The following is a 27,093-nucleotide window of genomic DNA, read 5'->3' on the forward strand; positions in this document are numbered from 1 at the left end:
GAGGAGACCCAGCAGAGGAAGGTACACATGGCTTAAGAAGGAATTTATCGAATACATTGGGGATCCAAAGCGACGAAGGTAAGCGTAAACGGAAGGCAACTGGGTTGACAACCTCAATGATCTTGTAAGGACCAATAAACTTAGGACCCAGCTTAACGTTAGGAACTTTCAGACGTATGGTCTTGGTAGACAACCAGACCTTCTCTCCCACCAGCAAATTAGGTCCCACAGATCGTCGCTTATCAGCATACTGTTTTTGTTTGCCCTGAGCCACCCCAATGTTCTTCTGTATCTCCCTCCACACCTCCTCCGACCGTTGAAAACCGAATCAGCCCCTGGACACCCCAAATTCAGCCTGGAAAATTCACCAAAATGGGGGTGAAAACCGTAATTACAGAAAAACGGAGAAGTACCAGTGGACTGATTAACCAGATTATTGATTTCGAATTCAGCCACCGGCAGTGAGGAGCACCAATCACCTTGCCGAGATGTGGCAAGTCACTGCAAAATTTGTTCAAGTTACTGGTTGGTTCTCTCCGTCTGCCGTTGATTTCAGGATGGTAAGCCGAGGAGAAGGTCAAATCAATACCCAGTCTCTTACAGAAAGCCTCCAGAACTTGGACACAAATTGTACCCCTCTATCAGACACCAAATTCAAAGGCACACCATGCAACTGCACAACATGCTTTATAAATAACTTGGATAAAGTTTCTGCATTAGGCAGTCCTGCCAACAGTACAAAATGCGCCTGTTTACTAAATCTGTCAACTACCACCCAAACCACAGTCTTACCATTGGAAGGAGGGAGATCAGTGATGAAATCCATGGACAAATGAGTCCAAGGTCTATCCGGAATTGGCAATGGCACCAATTCCCCAGCCGGCCGGTTACGTGAGCTTTTAGCAAGGGCACATGTATCACAAACATGGCGATATCAGAAGACATGGAGGACCACCAAAACAGTCTAGCAATAGCTCTCCGGTTAGCCGAGACTCCTGGATGCAAACTGAGAGCAGAGTCATGAAACTCCCAGAGGACCCTAACCTGATACTGAACCTGGACGAAGAGCTTATTTTCCGGCAATGACGGAGGAGCAAGAGACTGAACCTCACGAATCTCCTGCTCCAACTCAGAGGACACCCCAGCAACGACCACCCCGTGCTGAAGAATAAGGGAGGGAGGTGACACCGGATCCAAACTGCGACACAAAGCATCAACCTTGACATTATTGGAACCAGGCCGAAAGGTGATGAAAAAAAGCGATCACCTCACCTGCCTAGGAGTTAAGCGTTTAGCTGACTCAATGTAGGACAGGTTCTTGTGGTCCATAATCACCGTAATCCGATGAACAGCCCCCTCCAAAAAATGCCTCCATTGTTCAAAAGCCAGTTTTATGGCTAATAACTCCCGATTCCCGACATCATAATTTCTCTCAGCAGGAGAAAATTTCTTGGAGAAAAATGCACAAGGTCTCAAGTTAGTCAAAGTGGGGGGTCCCTGAGACAACACTGCCCCCACTCCCACCATTGATGGATCTACCTCAACCATGAATGGTTCAGAAGGATCGTGCTGGACCAACACAGGAGCAGACTTAAGCCATGTGCACACGATACATTTTTCCTGCAGATCCGCAGCGGATTTTACTGCGCAGAAACGCTGCGGATCTGCAAAGTGATTTACAGTACAATGTAAATCAATTTTAAAAAAAACGCTGTGCAGGCGCTGCAGTTTTTTCCACGCCGTTTTTGTGCGGTACAAAAAATGCAGCATGTCACTTCTTTTGTGCGGTTTTCCACCTGCTCCATTCTCCAGATCCGCAGATAAGGGTAGGGGGAAAAAATAATAAAATACTGATAGGGGTTTGTTATAAGTTTCGAAAAATAATGGAAGCAACAGAGAATATCCTCATAAAGCAAATAGATGAAGCTGCGACTCAAAAAGAGGTCATTATTATGGGGGACTTCAACTACCCTGAATTACATTGGGGAATCGAAACCTGCAGTTCCAGCAAAGGTAATAGGTTTTTGACAACTATGAGAGACAATTACCTTTCACAACTGGTTCAGGACCCAACAAGAGGGGGACACTGCTAGACCTAATATTAACCAACAGGCCAGACCGCATATCAAATATAAGGGTTATGGGTCACTGGGTAATAGTGATCACAAATTAATAAGTTTTCATGTATCCTTTAATAAGATGTGTAGTAGAGGGGTTACAAGGACACTAAACTTCAGGAAGGCAAATTTCCAACGGATGAGAGATGATCTTGGTGCAATTAACTGGGACGATATCCTGAGACATAAAAATACACAAAGAAAATGGGAGACGTTTATTAGCATCCTGAATAGGGCCTGTGCACAGTATATATCGTATGGGAATAGACATGCTAGAAGTAGGAGAAAGCCATTATGGCTAAATAGAGCTGTAAGGGGAGCAATAAGTGACAAAAATAAAGCATTTAGAGAATTAAAGCAAGTAGGTAGTGATGAGGCATTAAATAAATACAGAAAATTAAATAAATTATGTAAAAAGCAAATCAAGACAACAAAGATTGAGACAGAGAGACTCATTGCCAGAGAAAGTAAAAATAATCCCAAAATATTCTTTAACTACATAAATAGTAAGAAATTAAAAAATGATAGTGTTGGTCCCCTTAAGAATAGTCTGGGTGAAATGGTGGACGAGGATGAGGAAAAAGCCAATATGCTAAATGACTTTTTCCAACAGTATTTAGACAAGAAAATCCCATGACGGATAACATGATCAGTGATAAAAATTCTCCAGTAAATGTCACCTGCTTTACCCAGCACGAAGTACGGCGGCATCTAAAAATCACTAAAATTGACAAATTCACCTGGCCCGGATGGGATACACCCCCGAGTACAGCAGGAATTAAGTACAGTCAGAGATAGACCATTATTTTTAATCTTTAAAGATTCCATAATAACAGGGTCTGTACCACAGGGAAGGAATTTTTTTCCCCAATGTGAAGCTTACTGTTTGACACGTTTTTTTTTTGCCTTCCTCTGGATCAACATAATAGGGCAAGTTAGGATAGGATATGGGTTGAACTAGATGGACTTAAAGTCTTCCTTCAACCTTAATAATTATATTTTACTATGTTTTTTACACTTGTATTCCAGCCTCTTTCCAACAAGAACTTTAAGCGATAAGTCACCTCTTTCGTACACCTTTTTACCCAAATTTTGTGTATTTGTGCAAATACTGTTGCTTCCTCAGTGTTCCTGTGATACTTCGTTTTTATCTTATCACCCTGTGCGGAGTACATCTTGTATGCCTATATAACCAGTATAAGTAAATTCTGCTAACCCCTTCTCTGCCTCCGGCTCTTCACTGCATCCCACGAACCTCACTCTAGCACCTTAACAAGGGTGCTGCCATCACCATGTATGGTGATCAAGAAAAGGACATCCCTCTTGCCCTTGTAGTTGACCACCAGCCTATTGTTGCTACATTGGGCTCTGCTCTTGCCCTTCCTGAGCAGCTGTCCAATTAGCGTCTTGGGGAGGCCTTTCTAATTTTTGCAAACAGTACCGCAGGCTGCAGTGCCTCACACAGAGAGGGACTTGAATAATGGGACATTGGTATAGTTATCGACGTAGAAGTGATAACCTTGATCCAGCAGGGAATGCACCAAATCCCACACAATTTTCTCACTCACTCCCAGGACAGGGGGGCATTCAGTGGTTTGAATCCGAGTGTCCTTCGGTTCATAAACTCTAAACCTGTGAGTGTACCCTGGGGTACTCTTGCACAGCCTCTGGAGCTTAATTCCGTACCTGGCCCTCTTACTGGGCAGGTACTGTCGGAACTTAAGCCTCCCCTGGAAATGGATTAGGGAGTCAACCATGCAGATGTCCCTTTGGGGCATGTTAAACTCAGCAAACTTGTTGCTGAAGTGATCAATGACTGACTGAACTTTGAAAAGTCGGTCAAAGATGGGGTCATCTTAGTGAGGACACAGTGCATTATTACTGTAGTGCAAAAATTTGTGGATGGCCTCAAAACATTTACTGGTCATAGCTATGCAGAGCAGTGGAGTGTTATATAAAATATCAACACTCCAATATTGCCGAAGTTCTGGCTTCTTCACTAACCTCACGTGAAGTACTAGGCCTCAAAACGTCATCATTTCTACTGCGTCTACAGGTCCAGTTAGAAAATGATGATGGGCAGTTTTGTGACAAAAATTGCTAGGTGTACAAATTTGTCTCGGCCTCCATGAGGTTTACAAAATCCTCAGAGAAAAAGACTTTGAATATTGGTGTCAAATTGGATTCCTGATTGCAGCACAAACTCAGGAATCTGTGGACCATAGTTTTCAGGGGGGGTGAGGTCCATACGGAGTCAGTAACGATGGGTGCTGGTTCATTTTCTGTCCTGGGCTGTCAAATTGGTGGTTCGGTATCACTTGAGGAAGAGGATGAGTCTGAAAAATGAAGGAAAGTGGGATATTCTTCCTCACTGCTACTATCGGAATCAAGGAAAGTGTATGCCTACTTCGCTGAATACCGGGTTTGGAACGAGTGAGACGACATTTTTTCACATATGTGGTGGTGGATTATTTTTTATGCGCTGACTCTAACCCTAGTCAGTTCAGTAAAAAATACTGTCCCTTATCTAACTGAATTAAAAAAAAAAAAAAAACTTACACCTGGAGGTTGATACCTCAATGGCTGTAGGATGGATGCACGGATGATTTTTTTCCTGCTCTGACACTAACTCAATTCAGTAAAAAATACTGCAGTAGACTGCAATTACTATGGTATATTTTTACTGTCCCTAATCTAAATTATTTAAAAAAAAAAAAACCCTAACAACCAGAGGTTGATCGCTGATGTGTGTCAGTTATCAGCGCTCGACAGCTGTAGGACGCACGGTTAATTAATTTTTTCCACGCTGACACTAACCCTAGCTCAATTCAGTACAAAATGCTGTATTAGACGATGATTACTACAGTATATTTTCACTGTCCCTATTCTAGTCCTATCAACTAATCTAAATTACTTTTTTTATGCTTTACTATTTCAATTCAATAAAAAATACTGTAGTAGCCAACGATTACTGTAGTACATTTTTACTGTCCCTAATCTAATTCTATCAACTAATCTAAATGATTTTTTACTCCATTCTTTTTTTGCCCCAAAAAAACAACAACCGGTGGCTGGGTCAGTGATGTTCGTCGCACACCAGGGCTAGACGGCTGTGGGACAGGAAAAAACAGTCCTGGACAAAAACCAGCAAAAGTGCTAAGCAGTGGTGTACGTCAGATCAGCGGCTCAGCGGCTGTAGAACACATTCATGGAGTGGTGCAAAGGGGATAAGAAAAATGGAAAGGGACTAAAAAAGTCATGGAAAACAGCGAGCATGGATATTAATCATGATTTGCGTCATTGATCAACGCTCGGCGGCTGCAGGACGCACAAAAAAGAAAAAAGTGCCAAAAATCGAGTAATCAAGTACTGATCAGCGCTTTGTGGCAGAAGGAGGGATATGGAGGGGGAAAAGGTAGCAAAAAGGGGAGAAAGGGTGCAGAAGAGGTTTGGGTGGCCGATTGGGGTGGATTAGGAAAGATCAGGCAAGGGTCAGGGAGTGATCAGGAACTCTCCTTTCTTCAGAGGCAGCAGATGCATGAACAACAGTGATGCACTTCAAAAAATCTGTGGCACCACAAGACCGAGCAAAGCGCAACAGATCAGCACTGTGACTGCTCTGTAACGTCTTGAAGCTGAAATTAGGAAGTTCAAAGCGGTCACTATGGAGTCAGATTGCGTCTGTGCACTATGATTGCTGTGATCAACATCGTCGAACGCACCAATCAGAGCTGGCACTGATGACTCCGGGTTACTTGGTTCTAGCTTACGATCGGTGCTCTTACAGCACTGATCCTTGCCTGGACATCAATGTTTCAGGCAATCTGAAACACTGAAAATGCTGTGATTGACTTTTCAGAATTCCAAAGCCAATCACAGCAATCATAGTTGCAGGGGGCAGTGACACCCCCCAGGACGCCACCGCCATGTGCCCTGCTTCAAGATGGCTCTGACACATGGAAGATATCACCTTCACAGCATTTTAGCTATGACATACCCGGAAACTATCTGCAGAACATGACGTACTGGGTAAGTCTAAGATTGGTAAGCGGTTATGCACCGCAAATATGGACACACACACCTATTGTGTTCGATGATGGGTGCATATATTCCCAGGTGCTGTTCCCAGGCACGTTGTTCAGCGTGACCAGGCAATCATGATGGGAGTTGTATTCAGCACCCGCTGTGTACATCATGTGTAAAGATATGAATGAACTTAAAAAAATTGTTGTGGGCTCCGCGTAATTTTGATAACCAGCAGAGGGAAAGCCCACTGGTGGGGGCTGATGTTACTAATCTGGGAAAGGGGACAATATCCCTAAAGATTCCAAGACTATTAATAACAGCTCACAGCTGTTTATTTAGCCTTTACAGGTTAGTTTATGGGGGACCCCAGAAAAAAAATTACGTAAAGTCCCACTATAAATTCTAACCAGCAAAGGCTAAACAGACAGCTGTAGGTTTATATTAATAGCCTGGGAAGGGGCCAGGTATATTGCCCCACAGGCTACCAACATCAGCCCTTAGCAGCTCCAGAAATGGCGCATCCATAATATGCGCCAAATCTGGTGCTTAGCCTCGTTCTTTCCACTTGCCCTGGTGCAGTGGCCAGTGGGGTAATATGGTTGGGGGGGATGTCAGCTTTGTATTGTTGTAAAAGATACTAAGAAAGTCTGTGGCGTCACACATCTAAGTGGACTTTCTTAGTGCTTAGCACTACTCATTCTCCCACCATTCTTTATTCTTTTCTGGATATTCCACATTCAATAAAATATTCCTGTTTGAATGCATCATGTGAGTGCCAAGTATCTTTTGTGAGTTTACTAAAGGATTGGGATCCTACTTGTGCACCTTCACATCCAGAAGTGCTTTGTTTTTCTTCACATAGACATCAAGCCCAGGGGTTAGTAATAGAGAAGCTCTCATTACTAACCACATAGTCATGCTGTACAAAATACACAGCAAGAATAAAGTCCTTTAATTGAAATAAACACACCACATCCTTATTTTCCCATTTATTACTGTAACAATGAAAATAATAAAAAAACATATTCCTCTTCTGTCCGATGATAATCCATTTGTCCCACACCATAATCCATCTCTGCTACATCTGGATTACATGGCTGAGCAGGACATGATGCGGTTGCTCAGTCATGAATCTAGGAGTCACTGAGCTGAGCTTGGTACACAGCTTCAATGACAAGCGGTAACGTCATAGATGTTACCACTGGTCACTGCCAGTTGTTCTCACACTTAGTTCACTGTGAGCCACCTGATGAACTATGGTTACCTTCATTACATCACTGCTAGCACCATGAGAAAATGAACTCACAATGGGGAACTGCAACTTTAGTGACTGGCTGTAACCACAATTACGTCACCGTATATCACTGAAGCTGTGCTCTGACCCTCAGCTCAGTGTCTCCTGGATGTCAGACTGAACAGCTGCATCATGCCACTGCAAATCCTGTCATCCAGATGAAGCAGAGATGGATTACAGCATGGGGCAAATGGATTATCGTCAGACAGGTGAGTAATATGGTGTTTTTTATTTTTAATTTATACTGTAATAAATGGGAAAAAGAGGGTCGGGGAGTATTTATTTCAAATAAAGGATTTTATTCTTGCTGTGTGTTTATTTCAAAACTTACTATGGGGTTAGTAATGAGAGCGTCTTATAGATGCCTCTTCATTACTAACACCTGGGCTTGATATCAGCTGACATTACAAGGCTGACATCAATCCCAACCCTATTACCCAACTTGCCACCACCACAGGGTAAGTGGGAAGACTGAGGCTAAGCGCCATAATTGGGGCATTTTATGGATACACCATTTTTGGGATGTCTGAGAGGTGATGTTTTAGTCTGGGATTGGCCAATATCTATGCCCACTTTCCAGGCTATTAATGTCAGCCCACAGCTGTCTGTTTAGCCTTTGCTGGTATTTGATTATATGGACCCCACATCAATTTTTTTTGGGGGGTCTTACTTATAATAACCTGTAAAGGCTAAACAAACAGCTGTGTGTTGATATTAATAGCCTGGGAACATTTATGGCTATTGGCCCTTTATCCAGAATATTAACATCAGTCACCAGCGGTCGGCTTTCCCTCTGCTGGTTCAACAAATTTTGCAGGAGCCCATGCCATTTTTTCTACACTATTTATTTTATACACGATGTACACAGCTGGTGCTGAATACAACTCCCATCATTGCTGCCTGGTTGCGCTGATCTAAGGGAGACCAAGTGACAATGACGAGAACTGTCTTCAGCACCTGGCGCCTCGGAACAGCTAACTATACTGCTTTTCCCAAGTTCCGGCACGTGTCTCACGGGCACACGAACAGCACATGGATGTGACACACGGACACGGACAACCAAAATGTCAGGATATTATGGCTGCTTTGACACATCCTTCAAGTCTTTCATTTTGCGATGTAAACATGTAACCTAGCATATCTTGTTTTAGTGCTTTTACTATCTGGGACTCAGTTTCAAAATTATAAACCATGGGTAATGTGTTAAAATGAATGACAGTAATAAGTTTTTTTTTTGGTCTAGCTTTATAAGCAGAATACAAATCTAGCAACTAAACACTCATAGACAGGAATGGAGTTGTTGCACCAAACATATTCCAACACCATCTGATTCCCATGGAGGGCAGAGGAGTGGAGTTCAGCCCTGTCACAAATGCTCATAACTTTCACTTTTAAATTAAGGTGCAAAACAAAAGCATGCCAAGTAAGAGTTAACTTTGTGGCTGAATTTCTCACTTTTGCCATGTACAGCAATGAAGGCTTTTTTGAGCTAAAGATATTTCAAAAAAAGTTTTGTGATGTAATTTCTTGGTTCAACACTACCTTATTCATGTTGATGCAGTGGCATCATGGTAATAGGATTTGGGCTTGGTGTCAGCAGCTGTCATTGACACCTACTCCAAGATTTACTAATAAAAAGGTGTCAGCCCAACACCCTCATTATTAAGCCGATAAGTAAACACAAACACACACACACATTGTCACCAGTCTATGTAGGAGCGTTAACTGGACGAATGTACATAGGCTGTAACCAAATAGCAACTGCTAATTTTAAAGAAAAAAAAAAAGAAAAAAATATGAAAAAAAAATTGTGTGGGCTCCCGCATAAATTTCATAACCAACAGAGGGAAAGCCAACAGCTGAGGGCTGATGTTAATATTCTGGGAAGGAGCCTATAGCCATAAAGGTTCCCACACTATTAATATCAGCTTACAGCTGTTTGCTAGTTTACAGGGAGACCCCAGAAAAAATTGACATAGGGTCCTCTTATAAAATCTAATTAGTAAAGGCTAGGCAGAGAGCTGCGGGTTGATATTAATAGCCTAGGAAGAGGCCATGCATATTGGCCCCCTCCCAAACTAAAAACATCAGCTCTCAACCACCCCAGAAAAACCGCATCTATAAAAATGCGCCAAATCTGGCGCTTAGCCTCAGTCCTCCCACTTGCCCAGTAGCTGTGGCAAATGGGGTTCATATTTGTGTGGTTGATGTCACCTCTGTATTGTCAGGTGACATCAAGCCCACAGATTAGTAATGTAGAGACGTCTATAAGACACACCCCTTAACCAGCCCCATAGTGATATTGTATAAAAAACACAGACACCCAGAATAAAGTTCTTTATTTGAAATAATGACACAGACTCCTTTAATGAATCTTAATTAAACCATACTCACCGAATGCCTAATCCACCAAAGCCAACATCTTTTGCAACAAAAATAAAATAAACCACAATATTCCTCACCTATCCACAAAAAAGATAATCCATAATGTCCCACGACGATCATGAGGAGTTTGAGAGCAGTCACTGATGTGACTACTCTCAAAGACAGCCGGTGATACACTAACAGGAGGTAATCACTCCCGCAGTGTATAGCTGAGCTGCCATGAGAAAGTTCTCACGCAGCGATGGTGCCATAAGTGAGAGCACCGGAGCTGATCAGCTGATGAACTCCGGTCGACTGTCTCACGGCAGCTCAGTGATACACTGCGGGAGCGATTACCTCCAGTCAGTGTATCGCCGGCAGCTGAGTGACGAAGTCACATCTCTTGATGTGACTGTTCTATACGTGAGATCGACATGGGACACTTGTGATTACATGGACTGCGGCGGACAGGTGAGTATATGGTGATTTATTATTTTACATTTTTTCTAGGAGACGAGGGCATCGGGGATTGAGTATAATGTGTGTTTTATTTTTATTTGAATATACACTCACTGGCCACTTTATTAGGTACACCTGTCCAACTGTGTGTTAAGACTTAATTTCTAATCAGCCAATCACATGGCGGCAACTCAGTGCATTTAGGCATGTAGACATGGTCAAGACAATCTCCTGCAGTTCAAACCGAGCATCAGTATGGGGAAGAAAGGTGATTTGAGTGCCTTTGAACGTGGCATGATTGTTGGTGCCAGAAGGGCTGGTCTGAGAATTTCAGAAACTGCTGATCTACTGGGATTTTCACGCACAACCATCTCTAGGGTTTACAGAGAATGGTCCGAAAAAGAAAAAAAATCCAGTGAGCGGCAGTTCTGTGGCCGGAAATGCCATGTTGATGCCAGAGGTCAGAGGAGAATGGGCAGACTGGTTCGAGCTGATAGAAAGGCAACAGTGACTCAAATTGCCACCCGTTACAACCAAGGTAGGCAGAAGAGCATCTCTGAACGCACAGTGCGTCAAACTTTGAGGCAGATGGGCTACAGCAGCAGAAGACCACACTGGGTACCACTCCTCTCAGCTAAGAACAGGAAACTGAGGCTACAATTTGCACAAGCTCATCGAAATTGGACAGTAGAAGATTGGAAAAACGTTGCCTGGTCTGATGAGTCTCGATTTCTGCTGCGACATTCGGATGGTAGGGTCAGAATTTGGCGTAAACAACATGAAAGCATGGATCCATCCTGCCTTGTATCAACGGTTCAGGCTGGTGGTGGTGGTGTCATGGTGTGGGGAATTTTTTCTGGGCACTCTTTGGGCCCCTTGGTACCAATTGAGCATCGTTGCAACGCCACAGCCTACCTGAGTATTGTTGCTGACCATGTCCATCCCTTTATGACCACAATGTACCCAACATCTGATGGCTACTTTCAGCAGGATAATGCGCCATGTCATAAAGCTCGAATCATCTCAGATTGGTTTCTTGAACATGACAATGAGTTTACTGTACTCAAATGGCCTCCTCAGTCACCAGATCTCAATCCAATAGAGCATCTTTGGGATGTGGTGGAACGGGAGATTCGCATCAGGGATGTGCAGCCGACAAATCTGCGCCAACTGTGTGATGCCATCATGTCAATATGGTCCAAAATCTCTGAGGAATGCTTCCAGCACCTTGTTGAATCTCTGCCACGAAGAATTGAGGCAGTTCTGAAGGCAAAAGGGGGTCCAACCCCTTACTAGCATGGTGTACCTAATAAAGTGGCCAGTGAGTGTATACTGTAATTATTTAATTTTTTTTTAACTGTGAGCACAGGCACTGGCTGATGAGACTACATCTCCCATCAGCGGCACCTGCTGTCACTGTTATCAGTGACAGCAAACGTAGCCCGATGGGATCAGTAGTCTCATCAGCCCATGCCTGCTGACCTGTGGTAAGCTTTTTACCATGGGTCACCGCTGCGGGTCACAGTCATAGCTGCGGGGTCACGCTGACATCTGATAGTATGACCCCGGAGTGCTTTGACCCCGATAGTAACCTACGCTCCGGTGTTGCCCACGATGTCACACAGCAATGTGTGCAGCAACTCCGCAAACATTTTTATACCTGCGTTTTTGCTGCGGATTTGACTGACTCAGTTGAAGCCAATATGTGAAAAACACTGCAGATACGCACAAAGAATTGACATGCTGCAGAGAAAAACGCGCTGCAAATACTCAAAGGAAATTTACTGATCATATGCAAAACACTTCAGGATTGTCATTTAATTAGCTTGCATAAGGATTCCATATAATTTTTGGCCCATTTCCACACTGAAAAAATGCTGCGAAAGTGCATCAAAAACACACAGTGTGTACACAGCCTAGTTTCCACGGTCCGGATTACATCAGGGGCCCTGATTGAAGAAGCCTGTGAGGTGAAACGGCGCTGTAGGGGTGGCTGTGATAGACCAGACCAGTACCTGTAACATATGTAAGTTCAGGAGATCATTATGCCCATAGATGATTAGCGTTTTATATGCAGCAACATAATGAGATTTAAGTGGCTAGCAGTTTTTCATGCAAGTGAATGAACATTCCTAATGAAACTGAATCACCTTTTTTTCTCTCAGTTGGGACTTGGTAGGTGTACTGAATATAGGACTGTGCTTTTTCTATACGGTGGATAGCATTTATTTGCAGCAGGCAACTATTGGCACCTTTTTATGCACTTTTCCTGCATATTTTGCACACAAAATTAATTTTATTGCATTAAGCACTTTATTTTTCTGAGGTATACAGTAGGTGACTGGAATTTATATGAAATAAGTGAATGCTCATTCTGAGTGGCATCATACACCATTTTCTCAACAGTGGATTTTTGTGCATTTAATAAAAGGCTGTGCTTTTTTTCTATAGGGTGGCTAGCGTTTTATACGCAGCAGACAATTATTGGCATCTCCTTGCATGTAGCACTTTTTTCATTGTGAATTTTGCACATAATCTGTCTCTTACATCAAGCATTTTATTATAATTTTTGCTATCTATCAAACAATAAGTTTTTGATTACATGAGTTTTATGGTGTTTTCCTGTCATATTTTCTGATATGGTTTCTGGTCTGTGTATTAGCATGGCATTTTGTGCATATTCCCTTGTTTGTTTTATGTATTGAGTAAATAATAAATTTTGAAGAAATTTTATGACCATGCTTTTTGCCTCTTTTTCTGCCATTTACTAATGGTAGTTATGGTTTATGTATCAGAACTGTAACAAGCCTCGTACCCATGTGTCCATGAGTTTATCCACTATAAGAAAACAATGAATGTTCCCACGGAATGACAGCAAGCAGAGATCTGGTTTTTGACACATAATGTATATTGTAATATTGCTTAGCTCTTCATCATACAAGGAATATGCTTTATTTGCTGACCACGTCTCACACAGTTTAAAGCAACATCTTATCATTATATATACATTACAGCTGCACATCTGCTAAGTTCGGCGCAGCAGTAGACTGTTCACCCGTAAAGTGCAGTAACATTAATCCATAGTTCCAAGAATGGAGAGCTGACCTCATCAGCAGCCCTTGGGATCCATTATCCTGGAATTCTTTACTGTCTTAGCAACAGTAAAATAATACAGGGTACTGCCGCACGGGGAAACTGGCAAGAGCGCAATAAAAACAAAAATTTTACAGTGGGGAGGATTCAAAAAGTAGAAATTTTACCAACTTTCCTCTTTCTGTAGTAACCCTTTGTCCACATTAACAATATCAACTACTGCCTGACTGAAAAATCCTGCCAAAGGAAAAGAAAATAACTGATTTAGGATCAGTGATAAGCAAATAATATTCTAAACACATTTACCGTATATCAACTGGCTTTGCATAAGCTGGAAACTCAAATTAGTACCTGGTCTTAAAGGGATTCTGTCATCCCTAACACCATATATACATTCACTTAGGCATTATAGTTTATATGGGGATTTTAGTTATTTTGTTTCCATAAAAAATGTTTTATTGGATATGTGTATAAGGGGCCCTCAGGTCAGCCTTGGTGTGGCCAAGGGCTCAGTGCAACATTCTGTCTTAGGCCAGGGTCACACTGGCGAGGAATACGGACGAGTGAGAGGCGCTAAAAGCACGCATTACACACAGACAAATGATTCTCTATGGGTTTGCTCCCAACAGCCGTATATTTCTCGTCCGTATTCTACGGTCCGTGCCAATCGCAGCATGCTGCGATTGTCAGCGTACTACGCCCGTAATACGGCAATGCAAGTCTATGGGTGCGCAAAAAATATGGATTACACACGGACCACACGTGTGACTTGCGAGAAATATGCAGGTCTTTTGGCTGGTGACAGGAAATGCCCCAATCCATCATCAGGAAGCCTAGACATGCAAATGAGCTCAAAAAGCGCTCCAGACATCCAGGAAGTACGCCTCCACGGAGTCCTGCAGTGTCATGGCGCCATATTTCCTTAATGTGGAGATGCTTATAGTATTAGTGCAGGAGCGGCCAGAACTTTGGGACCAAAGGGATGCCAATTATGCCAACCGGGCAAGAAAGGAGGCGCCATGGAGGTGCATATGTCGCCAGATGTTCCATGACTTTGGTGATCGGCCACGTGAGGAGCAGCAGAAACTGAGTAAGTACAAGGCCCAAAAATGATTTAAATTACCTCACAAACAAAAATAATTACAGATTCTGCCCCCCTCCCCTTCCTGTCCTCCTTTTTGCCTCATGAGGCGGGTAGATTTTGATGTGACACATAGTTTCACACTGCCATAATTTTGCCCAGGCCACAAGCTCCTCTTCCTCTTAGCCAACCAAGTTATTAAGTGTAGTTACTTGATACATAAACTATTCTGACCCTGTGTATCTGGCCTGGATGGGCCAATTAGATATGCCAGCCTGGCTAGAAAACACACCCCAGAAGGCCACATTTCTAGACTACTGGTAGCAAATGTGACCGATCAAATATGTGAAATTGAGAATATTTCCTGTCACATTGCAGTGGAAGATGTGATGAAACGCTGGTGAAGCATCCGGGACCAATACCGCCGGGAACGTCAGCAGCGGTCCAGGAGTGGGGATGTGGGCTATGTGAAACGCAAATATGTGTATTATGACCGCCTCTCCTTCCTCGCCCCAATTCTGGATCTGAGACCGTAAGTACATACCTCACACCACATTACACTGATACTTTACAGGGCCAAAAATATTGATGTATTTTTGCCTCTGTTCTATTTCATAACAGAACTCAATCCAACCTTACGGATCGAGGAACGGGCTCAGAGACAGAGCCCATAATTGATCCTGAAGGGGATGAGGTGGCTGGCCCATCTTCTCCCCCTACAAGAAGCATGGGTGAAGATGAGTCATCACAGGAGAACCCATTGGCTGCCCAACAAACCACACCACCAGGACCGTCTGCTGCTGCCCCATCACCCAACCTGGAGGAGCAGGGCAACTTGAGCAGCAGCCCAACTGCCCAGATCCGGGGCTCCCCACAGGCTGCTGTTACATCCCGGCGAGGCCGAAGAAGGCGCCAGGTCGCTGTTCAAGATAGCAGGACCAATGTGGACACAGGGGTGCTAAATTATTTATCTCGAGTCACTACAGATGATGGGGAGGAGGCCTACTCACGTAGCCAGGCCCTTTATCTCCGTGCCCTTTCCCGTGAGGTCAGGCTCCGTATTCGGGGATGTTTTCAGAACCTGCTTGATGCAAGCACCCCCCCAATACCCCATATGAGCTTTTCGAATATCTGGAGAGGTGGCAGCTTTCCCCCAGAAATCTAATGCGCATGAGACCACCCACACAGATGCTTGGTCAAGCAGGGTCTGAACATCCTCAAATACGTGGGCCTACATCTCACCCCCTTCCTCCCCCTACCCAACTTTCCCAACAGCAGCAACAGATTTTTGGCTCTAACCAACCCCACCAATATGGCCACTTTTTCCCACCCAGTGTTGGAGGATGGTCCCAACCTGGTTGGGGACAACATGGCTATATTGGTGGGTATGAGACACGGGCCTACCCACCCCAACAAGATGCCCCTCAGCAGTATTACTATGGGCACTACCCCCAACAAGCACAGGAGGAAGGTCGGTACCAACACCATGGGAAACAGTATGCACCCACACAGGGCGATGTTGCTCAAAGTAGTCAGCAGCAACCACAGGCTGCTCCTCCGCCTTCTCCTTTCCCAACATTCCACAATTTATAAGTGGCTAAAAACATGGAAATTGTAAACCCATACTGTACATGAGTCTGATGGGAGGAGATGTCCAGTGTGTTTGAACTGGTGCTCAAAATCCCAATCCAAAGTAAAAAAGAGGTTTTCTCCATCATCAAAATGAGCTAAAACAGATAATACTAACATTTCTTTTGATGGTTTTCAAATCATATGATTAAGACACCATGACAGGCAAGGCTACCTTATGCGTTTCTGAGACATATTACATGTCTGTAAAAAAGACAATATTTCACGGCGCTATACTGGCAAAGTCAAAGGATCAAAATAGAGTACTCACTTGATAATGCATAGAAAAGGCGTGCTGTCCATATTCACTTAGTAAAATTTAGGCCAGCTAACTATATTCCAAAATCAAGGCAAACAGCCTCAAGAACATCACGCTCTCTATGTATTATCAAGTCAGTCTTCTAATTTGATCCTTTGACTTTCCCAGTATAGTGCGGTGAAATATTGTGTTCATTACAGACATGTAATATGTGTCAGAAACGCGTAAGGTAGCCTTGCCTGTCATGGTGGCTTATTAATATGATTTGAAAACCTTCAGAATAAATGTTAGTATTATCTTTTGTAGCTCATTTTGATGATGGATAACTCCTCTTTTTTACTTTGGATTACAAATGTGTAAAGTTGCAATGTTGTTACTGCACTATGTATGTTGTTGGATATGTTTGTAATTTTGTTTTAACAACAATGCTGAAATATGCCAAAAGGCCAATTTGGGCCATTGCCCAAGTTTTTCATAGGGCAAGAATATGTTTGCCTTACAAACTAAAAAAAACACCAAAAAAGAAGGCAAAAGTAAAAATTAGGCAACTACACTTTACGTCTCTGTCTTAATTGTCCAAACCCCTATCAAAATACGCTTACCAAATCAATTCAACAGTCATAGATTCAGAAGGGGTAGAAATATTTATATTTTGACACACATCAAACCAACATTGCCAACATAGATACAGCATGCTCTTGCCAAGAAGGTTCCCCCTGAGGTGCCATAAAGTAATTAGTGAAAATATCACACACTTTGAGCCCAGAGATCGGTCTACGTTGGTGGTTGATAGGTGGTCTCACCCTACGCACATTGTCCGGCCTACGCACAACACCAGCAGAGGAGGAACAATCATGTATCCTGGTGAAGTTATGAAGAACCACACAGGCATTCACTACTTCATTAACATTTTGTTCACTCAGCTGAATGGCAGACTGGAGTACCTGCCATTTGGCACAAAGAATGCCAAAGGAACACTCCACCAGTCGCCGAGCACGTGATAGGCGCAAGTTAAATATCCTGCGCCTGTGGTGAAGGTTGCGCCGGGGATATGGCCTCATGACATTGCGTGTTAACTGAAAGGCCTCATCTGCCACAAGGACATAAGGGACACATTCTTGAGTGGAGCCTGGTAGCTGGCGTGGTGGTGGTAGATCCAACTGGTTGGTGCGTAGCCGCCGAGCCATAATGGAAGTATTGAAGACTCTAGAGTCTCCCGTCCTTCCATAGGCCCCAATGTCAACAATTATAAACTTGTATTGAGGGTCGGCAACAGCCAATAATAGAACAGAAAAGTATTGTTTATAATTGAAGAATTGGGAGCCAGTGTTCGGCGGCTTACGCACTCGGATATGTTTGCCATCAAGGGCCCCAATACAATTTGGAAACTGACATTCTTCCTCAAAGTCCCTTGATATCCTCAACCAGTCTTCCATCCTGGCCTCTGGCATGACGACTTGATATATTCTTGTCCATATTTAACTACATGTTGACCTGACTATGCCAGATATGGTTGATCTTACAATCAGTAACTCATGGTGGAGGGCAGCATAAGACAGGCCAGTGGCCAGGAAGCTGAAGAACAACAGAAAAGGATGATTGTCGAATGCACACATTTACAAAACAAACAGGTCCATACATACCAAACTTGGTAAGATTTCAGAGCAAATAACACACACATCTTGCTTTGCACAATGAGTAAGTGATATTCAGTACATATTCCACATAACATTCGGGTCTGTAAGTTGAAACATATGTGGACTAAGATGAGGGCCTAAAACTTACTACAAGAAGGCAAAAATTAAAACTTTGCCCAACACATTATGAACATTGAGAATATGATTGTGTAGTACATACCGTATTGTGAGTAGAAGTCGCTCCTCTGCAGATATAGCTTTGCGCATCCTTGTGTCCTGAAAGGTTATCCCAGGGCGCACTGTCTCCAAGAGTCGATCAAATGTTGCAAGGCTCATGCGACAGTATTGGTAGAATTTGACAGGATGCTCCCGCAGAGAAGAATAGAGGCGGTGAAAATTAACTCTTGTGAGTCGTTGCCTCAAAAGTGGATGTACCCACATGCGTCTCCTCCTCCACGGATTCACTCTCACTGGGTATGGTTGGCCAAAGCGGCGTGACAAAAGCCAGTTGAAGAGAACCTGCTCAGTTGTGTTGAAAGTCAGACTGTTTGTCATGTTGCACATACACCAACAAACCTAGTGAAGGCAAGGTGACAAATGGACAGAATAGAGGCTGCCACCTGTTCCTGAGCCAATAAATAGAGTGCAGGCTAATGATTTAAATAGTTAGCAGGCCTCAAAACCGTTAAATGTCCATTTTGCAAGGCTGCGAGAAAATCTCAGCATATGGATCCAATACGGATGCCATACGGATTACATACGGATGCTTACATGCGCAAAATACGCGACCGCACCTTGCTTACGGATGACATACGGGGCACTCTTTAGGGGTCATTCATCCGTATTACGCCTGTAAACTACAGACCGTATTTTGCGTCGGTTAGTGTGACCCCGGCCTTATAAGTTAAATTCACTGCAACTACCCCTATGGTGATTGATAGTGCTCGCTTTTGGAGCACTGTTGGAATTAAATCCTGAGCCCTACACACACTTACACTGCAGGAGTCAAGAGCATACAGTGTTAGTGTGTGCAGGTGTGTTCTCATCCTGCTCTCCTGTCTGCTGGTGTTCACAGGTAGAGATGAGTGAACCTTTCAAGGTTCGGTTCGGTTCAACTCTCTGAACGATTCGACGTTCTCCGAATGGTTCGACGAACGCACTCGAACACCATTAGACTCAATGGGAGGCCAAACTTAACATATACAGAACACCTTAATGGGTGACAAAAACTTCCCAAACAGCTAAAATTAGGGGTAGACACCATGGAAACTGGCATCAATTGACCCACAATAGAAATTTGCAAATAGCACAGCAGCAGTCAGCCATGGGCTATGCATGTATCAGGGTCTGGGACAGCATTTACAGCTTGGAACTGAAGTTTCAATTAAGACAAAGTGGGTGAGGGACGCGTGTAAGCCTGCTGTGCTGGGAGCCTTGATACTTCATGCAACATCTTAAACGTGATTTTTTTTTTATCGGTGACACACATAGCTTGGCATACCACAAATGTTATAAAAATTTAAGAATAGTAACACAAATAGTTGACGGAAAGTAAATGCAGGTACAAACATTTCTCAAAATGATTTGAAACATACCACTAAAGTGTCACCAATTGCCCAGAGCAGAAATATTATAATTGCACAGTTTTTTGAAAATTTCAGTTACTGTACGGTCTACTCGCCTCCCTTTCTTTGGCAGCCGCACAGCTGTATTATCATTATTATTATTTATTGTTACAGCACCATTTATGTAATAATTAGAAATAGGCCAGATGCTATCGCATCGGGAGTGCGGTGAAATTAACATCTGTGTATGCTTAGTGGTGCTGACAGGAGCACTGTGAGTAGAGCATGAAGTTGTGGCTGTTACTGCGAATGCGCGGGAATTGCGGCCACCTGCGCAAGTGACATACACGTCACTGCTATTCCCGCACATGCGTAGTAACGACGTGGCTGTTACTGCACCTGCGTGGGAATAGCGGAGACGTGTACCGTATATACTCAAGTATAAGCCGACCCGAGTATAAGCTGAGGCACCTAATTTTGCAATGGAAAACTGGGTAAGCGTATTGACTCGAGTATAAGCCGGGTATGCATTGTCCCTCCATCCTGTCCTGGTATGTGTGGCTCCCCTGTCCGGTCCTGGTATGTGTGGCTCCCCCCGTCCCTGTCCTGCTATGTGTGGCTCCCCCATCCCTTTCCTGCTATGTGTGGCTCCCCTCGTCCCTGTCCTGGTATGTGTGGCTCTCCCCATCCCTGTCCTGGTATGTGTGGCTCCCCCCGTCCCTGTTCTGGTATGTGTGGCTCCCCCTGTCCCTGTCCTGGTATGTGTGGCTTCCCCTCCTGTATGCATGGCTCCCTGGTCCCATCCTGTATGTATGGCTCCCTGGTCCCATCCTGTATGTATGGCTCCCTGGTCCCATCCTGTATGCATGGCTTGCCTTGGCTTGGCTCCCCCGGTCCTCACTCGTCCTCCCCAGTTCTCCTCGCGTGGTGGCCGCAACATTCCTGCATCTCTCTCTGTTTTCCCAGCTTCCAGTAGCACTTCCTGTATTCATGAAAACTTCAAAAAGAGGAAAAAATCCTCCAAAAAATTCAGATACAAACCAGACAGGCCTAAATGCATCTGCACTAATACAGGGTGCAGCGGACCCAAGTAAAATGGCAGCTGCACAGGTGCATAAATACCAAATGAAACAGCCAGCCTACAATCAGGGATTGGCCGTGTGGTACACCAGTGCAGAAGAAATAATCCGCATGTGGCAGTGTTCACACAGGGTACCACGTGACCGCTGAATACAGGAAGTGCTGCTGGAAGCCCGCAAAACAGAGAGAAATGTAGGAATGTTGCAGCCACCGCGCCTGGAGTGGGTGAGTATGCTGTCACAGCTGCTCTCTCCTGCCGCTCCCCCTTCCCCGCTGGCTTGCTGGCTTATACTTCAGTATATACTGTATGTCACTTGTGCAGGCGCAAGGACATTGCCACAGTGCCTTATGGGATTCGGCGACAGCGGCCAACCGGCAATTATATATGTAGATGGTATACATAATAAAGCAAGTAACATAATCTTAAACAATACAAGTCATCGACTGTTACTGAAGGAGAGAGGACCCTACCCGTAAGGGATCACAGTCTACTAAGGATGGGTGAGGATACAATAGGTGAGGGTATAGCTCCTTGCGCAGCGGTATTGTGGCGCAATGGTTAGTGTAGGTTGTCGGCTTGTCAGAAAAGGTATTTCTTTAGATTCCTTTTGAAGGTTCCCATGGTAGGTGAAACTATGATATGTTGAGGGACACAGTTCCAGAGTACAGAGTATATACGGGAGAAATCTAGTAGATCTTGTAACAATCCATGGTTGCGTGCAGGTAATTACCAGGAGACTAGGTCACAGATGTATGGAGGAGACAGGTTTTGGATCGCTTTGTATGCTAAATTTAGGGTTCTGAACAGAAGTCTCTGGGCAATGGGGAGCCAGTGCAGGGATTGTCAGAGGGGAGTAGCCTGGGAATAGCGGGGTGAAAGGTGGATTAGTTGGGTAGCATACTTTAGGATAGATTGCATGGGTGCGATAGTGTCAGAAGGGAGGCCACCGAACAGAAGGTTGCAGTAGTCGAGGCGGGAGTTGATAAGAGCGTGCACTAGGTTAATTTGCCTATTACATGCATAAACTGGAACATGTGCTATCAACATGGGTCAGTCTGGGAATCTCATTGATCTAAAATGCAGACTAGCAGGCCTCGCAAACCAATGGCCATCCCATTAACCACATCTGCTGCTTCTTTCTCTTCTATCAATGTGGCAAGTGTTCTCGCACAGTTCTCCATCAGCGGAACCTTCGCTTGTTTACTTGCTACAGTCATGGTGAGTAAGAGCCCGTCAGCTGTTACGAAAGTGGAAATGCCTGCTGTTTTTGACTGATCGCAGACACCGAGCACATCACATCTTTCTCAATCCATGATAACATCCGCACCTGCATGTCCCTCACAGTCCAGTAGTTTGTCGTGTTCACCCTACACCACCCTCTGTCAGCACAGCAGCCAGCCCTCCTTTTTGCAGTTTTACTCACGTAAAAGATTGTTTCCTCCTATAAATGGCAAAGCTAAGAGCTTTACCTTCACTATCTTCAATCTTCAAATCATGATAACCTTTATTTATATTCTGGAAACATATTCCAGTCAGCAATTCATATAAAACAGTCATAAGTTACAAAGTTAACGATAATCTAACAATTAAAGCAAAAATAATGACGATCCCGCTCATAAGAGCTTACAATCTACAATGAGGTGGGAGTGACACAAAGTACAGGTGCTTATTTACAATGATGGTCCAGCCATATTGAAGAAATGGGGGGTAGATAAAGGCTTCATGAGGTAATCACCAGCCAATAGTTGTAGTGCATTAGGGTGCAGTTGAGTTTGATGGCGAATTATGTTCAGAGAAGTAGAGAATATGCTATGTACAAAAAGAACTTTGATTAGGGAACGTGATAGGCTGCCCTAAACAGAAGCATTTTTAGGGAGCGCCTAAAAACTGTAAGTTGTGGTACTGGTTAGTCCTAATTTCATGGGGTAGAAAGAGGAAGAGGTGAGTTATCTAGTTAAGAGATTGAACAGAACCGGACAATGACCAGATCAGGGGTGTTACCATCTTTCTGCGTCTCAGAGGTTGAAAGTTGTGAGAGGCCACAAGAAGTGGGTAAACATAGAAGCTGGGATGCAGTTGGGGGAGGTGTGACTATTGAAGTCTCCCAGTATAAGAATTGGCAATTCTGAGGACATGAAATGGCGGCAGCAAGGCAGAAAAGAGGTCAAGGAAGTGGGTTGGTTAGCCTGGGGACAGTATATAACCGATACTCCGAGGGAGAGGTGATGGAAGATCCTGATGGTGTGAACCTCAAAAGAAAAGAATGGAGGTGTATAAACCATATGCTCACTGTTAGTTTTCAGATAACTATTTACTGGTAACAGCCTGCGGCCTCCTCGGTTGATCGTCGCCCAATTGTGTAATTGTCTGGACGATAGGGGCCAGCTGAGAGCTCTTTGCTTCAAAGATCACAGCTGGTGGTTCTGTGTGACTCATCGCCTGTGATCTCTATGTTAATTGGATGATCAATCTAATCTGTTGGCCACGAAAATGCAGCCTTTCCGCATTGTGGATACAGACTGATGGCTGTCGTAGTCCCCCAGTACCAGTTGCCCAGTTGCCATTACTTCTCTAAGAAAGATGTGCCTGTGCTACACCAGCATGTCACAGACAAAATCACCCGTTCCTTGAAAAAATCTATGTCTGACAGAGAGCATTTCAGCACTGACACCTGGACGAGCAAGCATGGACAGGGGCGTTACATCTCGCTGACTGGACACTGGATGACTCTGATGTCTGTGGGGTCAGGTGGGGAAGTGGCTGCTCCACAAGTCTTGGAATCCCCAAGGCTTGCAGGGTGATTGGGGATGGAGAACTAAACCACTACACACCATAAGATGGATAACTAAACTACTAGACAATAGGGGTTTGAGAACGAAACTGTAAAAGACCTAGTTTTGAAAAACTAAACCACATACCAAGGGATGGTTAAATTAAACACTAGACACCAAGTTGTCACTAAACAGCAATTCTTGGAATCCCCAAATGTATGCAGGACAAACCTGTATGTAACCCTTCCTCTAATGCTTCCTCTAATGCTTCTGCCTCCTCTACCTCCTGTAGGGCCTCAACCTGTGCCCTCAACCTCTCCCTTAATAAGACACACTTCCCAACAGTTCAGACAATATAACCCCGCCTCTGTACTGCACAACCAGGGAAAACTGCAATCAGGCAGTGTTTAAATTAATATGCCTTGGAGAACGCAGTCACACAGCTCTAACCTGGCCGAGCTTGAGCAATGGCTGTCTTTACTGAACCTGGAGTCAGTGAAGGCTGTGTGCAATGTTGCGAACCTGGCGGCGGACCCACACAGGACAACCTCACACACGTGTACTCAACCTGGTGGTACAGCAATTTCTATGCCACTATCCCAGCCTATATGCCCTGCTGTAGAAAGCATAGCTGCTGTGTGCTTGTTTCTGGTGTGTACACCACTGAGGATCTTTTGGTGTAGCTGGATCGAACTACGTGGAAGAAATTATCAAACCAGGTATTCAAAGCTGTGGGAGATAATTTGCATATTCTTGGGGCATTCTGGGAAAAGTGAAGAGTTGTGGCGAGTCTGAGGATCTTTGGGTGTAGCTAGATCGAGCTGCGTGGAGGTAATCGTCAAACCGAATCTTTGCGGTGGTTTCCATGGAATTTCATTTTGTTCATTATGGAGAAGGAGATTACCCATATGGTGTGCTGCAATGAGTGCTATATGTTGTGGTTTAGTGACCACTGTGTCCGCTAGGGGGCGCTGTATGGATGTCCTAGGAGAGAGGATGAATGGCAGAATCCTGAATGATCGTTATGTATCTCAAGGTGGGTGGCCTTGAGATGGAGACTTATGTGTGTGCTGTTTCAATGTGTGAGGGAGAAGTCTCCAGGTAACTGGGGAGAAGGGCTGGCCCAGTTACCTACAAACCCACCCAGGGGGTGTGTTTAAGAACACTATTGTAAAGTGTGTCTGAGTGGTTAAAGGACCTGCGATGAGGTCATAGCCATGTGACCCGGTGGGCATGGCTATGGACCATATAAGGTGGCCAGGGTAGGTCACAAGGAGTGGATGCTGGGACCTGGTTGGTCCATTTTGGAAGGTCCCGTCTGAGAGAGATGGGGCTGTCTTCCTGACAGCAAGTGAATGCTGTGTTAATGGCTGCACGTGCCTGATAGTTCCCTGGAGGGAAGGGACGTCTGCAGTGAGCTGAAGCAGCCATGAGGGAACCCTGATGGGTGATCTAACTGTGAGGCTGAAGAGCCTGCATGTGTAACATTGCATAACTTGTGTGACCACAGGGATAACAGAGTGAAGCTCTGTCATGGACGCTATGCTGTTTTCTATTGCTTTGATGGTTTATGATGCCTGAATAAACCGCATGGACTGTTTTGGTTTTATGGAAAACCTGTGCCGGATGTGATTTCTTGGCTGCCAAGCGAGTATACCCTACCCGAATGACAGCGCTACCTTACAATGTTTACAGACTTGCCAAAGGAAAATACAAACTTTACATTCCAGAAATGCAAACTTGTGATTCAGAGGGAAAGGTGCAAAGTCTTCAGGAGAGAATAGCTTCACTGAGGCTCAAAGATGAGGATTTCCTTGACAGAGCAGAAGGCTCTCTCCAGAATGTTCCAAGGGAAGAACTTCTCAGTGTTCCAGCAGAAGAAGAAAACTGGAAGCATATGACCCAAAGAAGCAGTAAGATGAGGAGGCAGTCAGCACCTATGCTGCTATACTGCTAAAGAACCGCTTCCAGGCTCTCACGCAAGACAATTATGAAGACGTATATCAAAAAAGTGCTTTGCTCACACAGAACACCCCAGTAAGAAATCAGAAGCCTCTTGAAGGGCGAAAAAGAAGCAATGTGAAGAAGTAAAGGAGAGTGGTGGTTGTGGGGGAACAGAAGCCTCTATCTTCCGACCAGACATTATGTCACGAGAAATGTGCTCTGATGGTATGATATGTTATGTGGGTATCATTTTGTGTCTATTTATATTTTACGGAATTCCATAGTGTTCTCCTATTGCCCTGTATCATTCCGTGTATTCCCCATATTGTCTAGCGTCTCAATTACCTTCCAAAAGTCTGATAATTGAATTAGCTCACTTACTGTCTGCAGCCTGACTGTATCTATGCCTCTTGATGAACCCCCTGCAGTGCTTTAATCCTCAAGGCACCTTTGTCAGGACTGGGAGGCATGAAAACCGCCCCAACCTGTCTGACTACCCCTGGACATAAGGAGGGTGCTGGGGAGGACAGACCCTGTGTAGTGAAGATCGTGTGAAGACGGCACATCAGAGAGAAGGGGAAGCAAATGGACGCATTTTATCCTCTGTCTGCTGGATTATTGGACTCTCATCTCCTTGGACATTCATCCTGTCACTGAACTGCATTCGTGTTCTGGACTATTGTATCCTCAGTATGGTGGATTGTTTATGGAGCTTTTAGTTTTACCTATAATAAAGGTCTTGGGGTTGTTCACACTTCCCTCGCTCTTTTGATTGTGTGGTATCAGAGAAGGACCCCGTGACAACTGGTGGCAGCTGTGGGATCAACAGAGTGTGACCCAATGGAGAACCACCCACATAGTGAGTACAGAAATTGGACTGTATCCAGTTTACAGGAGAGAGCCAGAGACCTGGGCCTGAACTACCAGAGACTGACTAAAGAAGCCATAATTGACCTACTGGTGGGTGCTAGCCTGGCCACCTCCTTCCAGATGTCTGAAGGACAAGCACTGGAGACAGGGATCTCCACCCCAAAAAGCCAGTGGTTGTTGTGGTACGTAGAAGAGATGGCGGTTCTGGGTCCAGGCGTCTCTCAGGAGTATAATGAAGAGGCTGCCCACTGGGCACAGCGGAGACGAGAAGCAATGGAGCTTGAAAGAGGGAGTAATGCAATATGGAGTGTAAACCCAACAATCCGGGAGCCTGTACGGATCACCCAGACAGAGTTTAAGCCATTTGATGAGGCTTCCAGAGATGTGGAGGGGTTCTTCAAGGACTTTGAGCAGCAGTGTGCTGTGATGGAGCCCCACTCTGACTGGATGCGTTTGTGAGTGGGACTCATGAACAGAAGCATGGCGGAGGCTTACCGAACCATTGACTCACAGCGAAATCGGGATTATAACTGTCATGGTCACGTGTGTCTGGACACAGATGTTACCGCAAGGCAAACCCGTAACACACGTGACCCTGGATACAGCGCCTCCAGTGGCGAATTTAAATAATAAGGGGGAACCTGGGAAACATTAACAATGGTGGGCCCTGCGATAGGGAATGGGGACATGGAGACCCCCTAAGCTCCCCTGAGCCAGTGTCCCTGCACTCCCCACGTTCCCCATACAGGCTCCGCACCTGTCGTCGCACGCGAACCTTAAACCATTGCTCGCCCTGACCCTAAACCCTCACTAGGGAATTGGTCGGTGCGGAGACTAATCCCACCACTGCACCAACAACACACATGAGGAAAGAAGACAATACAGGGGAAACACCACTTAGCT

At 44.6% G+C, this 27,093-nt stretch overlaps 1 pseudogene; it reads left to right on the plus strand.

Annotated features, from left to right (window-relative positions):
• Positions 1 to 6,134: 6,134 nt before the first annotated feature.
• The window catches only part of LOC141088723 (KAT8 regulatory NSL complex subunit 2 pseudogene), a 146,452-nt pseudogene continuing 125,493 nt past the window's right edge, over positions 6,135 to 27,093 (plus strand).

The sequence above is a fragment of the Dendrobates tinctorius genome, unplaced genomic scaffold (assembly GCF_039654945.1).
Source record: "Dendrobates tinctorius isolate UK_male_01 unplaced genomic scaffold, ASM3965494v1 ptg000040l, whole genome shotgun sequence".
Classification (NCBI taxonomy): domain Eukaryota; kingdom Metazoa; phylum Chordata; class Amphibia; order Anura; family Dendrobatidae; genus Dendrobates; species Dendrobates tinctorius.